Source organism: Dreissena polymorpha, chromosome 6 (assembly GCF_020536995.1).
Source record: "Dreissena polymorpha isolate Duluth1 chromosome 6, UMN_Dpol_1.0, whole genome shotgun sequence".
NCBI lineage: Eukaryota > Metazoa > Mollusca > Bivalvia > Myida > Dreissenidae > Dreissena > Dreissena polymorpha.
In genome coordinates this window covers 13,180,849-13,186,463 of record NC_068360.1, presented here as the reverse complement: position 1 = coordinate 13,186,463, position 5,615 = coordinate 13,180,849, and positions in this window count along the sequence as shown.

Genomic DNA, 5,615 nt, shown 5'->3' with positions numbered 1-5,615 from the left:
CTAATTTTGGAAATAAATTGATCCAATGTAGAAGGATGGGAGAGGCGTTAATGGGTTAAAGTCCATACAATTGCTATTACACATTTCTGCCAGACGAAACCCAGCGAGATTGTGGTGATGTACTTTTATTCACATAACGGGTTAAATCTCGCTCTGCTTTGGGGCGTCTTTCTTGCAACAATGCAACTTCGGTGGGAACAACTACACCGAAGAGAATGCTGTGAACAAAGACTAGCCAGGCATATTTTAACCCATTTATGCCTAGTGGACTCTCCCATCCTTCTAAATTGGATCAATTTATTTCCAAAATAAGGGATGTCTAGTATAGTTATTTCTATATTTAGAATATTTCGTACAGAAATTCCTTTAAGCACAAAAATGAGACGACGCATCATGCGGCGTCTCATCTGGGTCTACGCTGTTTGCCAAGGCCTTTTTTCTAGACGCTAGGCGTAAATGGGTTAATACCACTAATCAACGATGCACTTCGAAAAAAATGTCATTTTTCTACGCTATGAAACATCAACAATACCACAAAACACAATCACAGGTTATTTACGTATGAACACGTGTAATGGTCTAAAACAAACATCGTACGTAAAATAATAAATATTACGGTAACGAACATATGTACATGTAATTACACAAGAGGTGTGTATAAAATAGTCATGTGTAATTTAATTAATTATGACTTTATTACACCATCAGTATTAAATTAGAATAAAGTAGTACACTTCACATGTAGAATAGAATGGATAAAATAATTTTAATTTGTTAACGAATTGTTATAGATAATAATAATAATCATCTCTTTATTTTCCGAAGGACACTCATTAAGACAACACATTGATACAAAGTCATGCAGACAGTTTAACAATGGCAATCTTATTTTCAATGAGGCCTTCAAACAACTATGGTATGTATAATGCATTTCTACAGTATAATGCAAACATGTAGACTTTGACGGACATAAGAGTACTGTAACAGTGTAATAGAAGTGTCATAAAAAGCAAGTATATTATATGACTTCTCTTATTTTATTAATTTCTCTTCCGATATTGAAATGGTCTGAAGGAACAAATATTTATAAACAGAAAGTATTTAAGAATATAAATGTATTGTTGATTACATTTTCCCATATGCACACACTCTAACGCACGCACGCACACACACGCGCGCGCACGCACACACCTATACACACACACACACTTATACAATTACCATATCTTAATTAACACGACCAATAACAATAACAAAAAGTTAACAAAACAGCCGCGTACATTATTGTACAAAGTCAGAGTTTAAAAACGTGGAATACATAATTCTTGAAATAGTTAACGATTGATAGAAGCGACTGATGTACACAAATTTTATAATTACAGAAAACAATATTCATGACCAGTGTTGTTCACAATAGGATATGAAATTACCCAACTGTTATGAAGAATAGCCTGCACCTCCATGCTATATAAATAGTTTGAAAAAGCAATATGTATATTTGTTTGCAGAATTTAAATCTACAGTAATCATTACGACACTTATGGAGGAGTATTTGACTTTTGAATAAGAGGAAAACAGAAAAATGTTACTACGCGTGAGACTCATTTTGCGCCTCAAAGAGGAAATATTTCTTAAGCCTATGTTTGAAAGTGGTGAGAGTGAGAGATTGGCGAATACTAACCGGTATGTGGTTCCATATTTCCATACCAGAGTAACTAAACGACTTTTTTAAAAGGTTTGAGTGAGGTGTTTTATGCGTCAAATCATTGTTTGATATCGATCTTAAATTGTAATTATTGTTTTTCACCAGTTTTATCAAGTCGTCAATATATGTGGGCGTTAAATTATGAAGAGATATGTAAATAATTATACCTGTGAAATATTTACATCTGTTATCAAACGAAAGCCATTGTATTTTTTGTGATAAATCAGAATAATTTATATTTAAGTCATTACGTAATATTACTCTTAAAAACCTTCTTTGCAGTTTTGATATTCTGTTTATGTCTCTAGTATTTGCATTTTGCCATGTGACACATCCATAATCAATAATTGGTGTTACATACGCATTATAGAACATAATTTTCATCTCAGGTGTTAGAAAATATTGTATTCGCCTGAACAGTGATCATTTCGATACAAGTTTTGAACAAGTTATATCAACATGGGCCTTCAAATTTAAATGTTTATCAATATGGATACCTAGAAGTTTTTGGGTTGCAACATGTTTTATTTTTGAGTTATTTACAAACAAATTTAGATCTTCTGAATGTTTAAGTTTTTGGCGTGATCCTATAGTCATGCAAGTAGTTTTATCTGGGTTGACTGCCATATTATTTATCATACACCAATTTTGTGACCTTAGTAAGTCGTCTTGAAGTGTGCAATTTATCATAGTTATATTATTCCCTTTACAGTGGATTGTTACATCATCAGCATACATGTCAGATTCTGATGTTAGTTTTAAGGGTAGATCATTCACGTAAAGTAAAAATAACACAGGTCCTAAAATGGAGCCTTGTGGTACACCGGAACTTATCATGCAGGTGTCTGATGTTACTCCATCTGCCCGAATTAGTTGCAAACGGTTTTGTAGATATGATTAAAAAAAACTTCAAAGACGAATCCGAAAAATGATATAGTTTCAACTTGTGCAGAAGAATGGTGTGGTCTGCTAAGTCGAATGCTTTTTTGAAATCTACAAAAACAGTTCCTATCATATAACCATCGTCCATACAATTTAACCATGAATCAACGAGTCTGATTAAAGCAGTTTGGCATGAGTGGTTTTGTCTAAAACCCGATTGGTATTCATTTAGTATACAGGTTTCTTTTAAATATTTATTTGATTGAATGGCTACATGTCTTTCAATTATTTTAGAAATTGTAAGTAATAAAGAGATAGGTCTAAAATTATTTGGATCATGTTTATCTCCTCCTTTTAGAGAGGTACGACACTTGCTAATTTAAGTAAGTCTGGAAAGATTCCAGTTGAAATTGAAGTATTTATTAATGTCGTAAGAGGTTGTACGATTTAATCTTTGCAAAGTTTAAGGATATTAGGTCCTATTCTGTCTAAGCCACTACTTTTATTAGGATTAAGTTTATCAATTAATGTAAGAACTTCCATAGGCGATATATATTCTAATTTGAACTCTCGATTACCCAATTTTTCATCTAAGAAAATTTTTAAATATTCAAAATTTTCAGGTTTGAAAACTGTTTTCTTAATTATATGAGATATGTTAACAAAGTGTTTGTTAAGTTCATTAGCCACAAGCTGTCTTCCACTAACATTAACATTGTTTATGTTTAATGTATAAGGTAAAATTGCTCTTTGATTTTCATTATCATTTGATATGCTTTTGATAGATCGCCACACTTGTTTAATATCTTTCTTCTCTTTAACAGCATTATTGAAAAACGCTCTCTTATTTTTCTTAATTATGGAATTGCATTTGTTTCTCCATATTTTATACTGATCAAAATTGTTGCAAGCCTTAAATGTATCCCTTTTTAATCTAGCCTGTTTTATTTCATCAGAATACCATCCAGGCTGATGTATGCGCTTAACCCGCTTACTTTTAATTGGCACATGGTGGGATAATACTGTATTTAATATATTGTATAAAGTCGTTAGGGCCAAATTCGGATCATTGGTAGTTTCTATGATATTCATATCATATTGACCTAGATCTTGTAGAAACAGTGTTTTATCAAAATGTTTAAACGATCTATAAGTTATTTGTCCATGTTCAGATATAGACGTACTTTTAAGTTTACAAAGGAGTGTACACGTGATTGGATAATGGTCACTCAGGCCTATTACTGGAACGTTAACTTCTGATACGCAAGATATTGATGTTGTGTATACATGATAAATTATTTTTGATGACATTTGTGTTACTCTGGTTGGATATTGAACCAGTTGTGTGAGTCCGAAATCAAGTACAGTTTTTGCCCATTTTGTATTATTAAATTTATTACGTGAAGAAAATTCAATGTTAAAATCACCAATAGCTGACCAATTCATATTAAAAGATTCTGCAAATTCCATTTGTTTCTCAAATGAATCTATCCAAGACTGGGGACTGTTTGGGGCACGGTAGATAAAGCATAGAAGATGTGATTTATTATTTTCGATAGCTACCTGTTGGCAAATAGCCTCAATGTCCAAGGATTCTAGATCAAAGCGACGGACATAGCTTATGTTCTTTTTGAGGTATATAATGAGTCCTCCACCAGCCTTTTTTGACCTGTCTTTACGTTCAAAAACGAAGTCGTTAATTAATAGATCTGTATCATTAATTGAACCTGTTAAAAACGTTTCACTCAAACCAAATATATCAATTGACCCTGGCTCTCCCATAATAAGTTTGAGTTCATCTAATTTTGGAAGAATGTGTTGAATATTCAAACTTGCTACATGAATACCTTGTTTGCTGAAAGTAAAAACTTTTTTATGAATCAACAATTTATCTTTGAAATTATTATTCGTTTTGAGAGGAGGCAATTTCGATAAATCTACGTTTTTGCTAACATTAAGATGCTGGTATGAATCATAATTGCAATTACAATACAACGTACATGTATTTTTAAAAACAAAAATAGTGTCAGGTTGAATATTATAGTCACAAATTATTTTGTTGCATTCAGTACATATATTGTAAAGTTTAAGAAATGGGTTTTTTCATGAGTAAATAAGTCAGAGTTGATATGTCCGTCAGTGTTTTCCTACCATAATCTGTGATTTCGGCAATCTTCTGTCGAGTGGTTTGCTTAACCGCAACGTCTGCACGGTGACCATCGTCCACGTAGATGAAAGTTTCTATTACAAAACTGGCGACCGTTGTTCTGGAAACGGTCTCTAATGCCATATGTCGCTCCTGTCCATGGTGGCCGAGAGTAACGTGCAGCGGTGACTCCGTGTGTTAATTCTCTCGCGGGCGTATGTTTGGACTTCACAATTGGAGTTACCGTGTTGATTGTCGAAACCAGTCTACTCGAGCCTTTTGGACACAGGTGTATACCGTCTTTGAAGTAAAACGGACGAATTGTGGTTTTATCAGCGTAAATGAACGAATGGTAGCAGTCAATGAGAACAGCACCCGTTTTCATGCACACTTTCTGTATATCTTAATTTACCGGCCCGATGTCCGTGTCCGTTCGTTCGCGGACAGAGAGTGCATAAATATACAGTGCACTGGTGATTGGATAACATATTATTAAACAACCTAATTTACCATTTGTTCGTTCATCCCTTGATGTTTACAATAGCCCTGTACGATAGAGATAATTATTTGAGTCGCGTTCTGAGAAAACTGGGTTAAATGCATGTGCGTAAAGTGTCGTCCTAGATTAAGACAGGCTAATCTGGGACGACACTTTACGCACATGCATTAAGTCCAGTTTTCTCAGAACGCGACTCATTTATACAAAGGTATTATTGAATGCAGAACGTACTTTTACAAATAAAACAAGTTTGATACGTTCAATGCTTTGAATATTTTTTAACAATTTGACATTTTATATAACAGATGAGCGAGAGCTGATCATAGTTATACGTTTAATCGCTTAGATCAGAAAAAAGGACAAATACAAACAAAGCGTTCTTC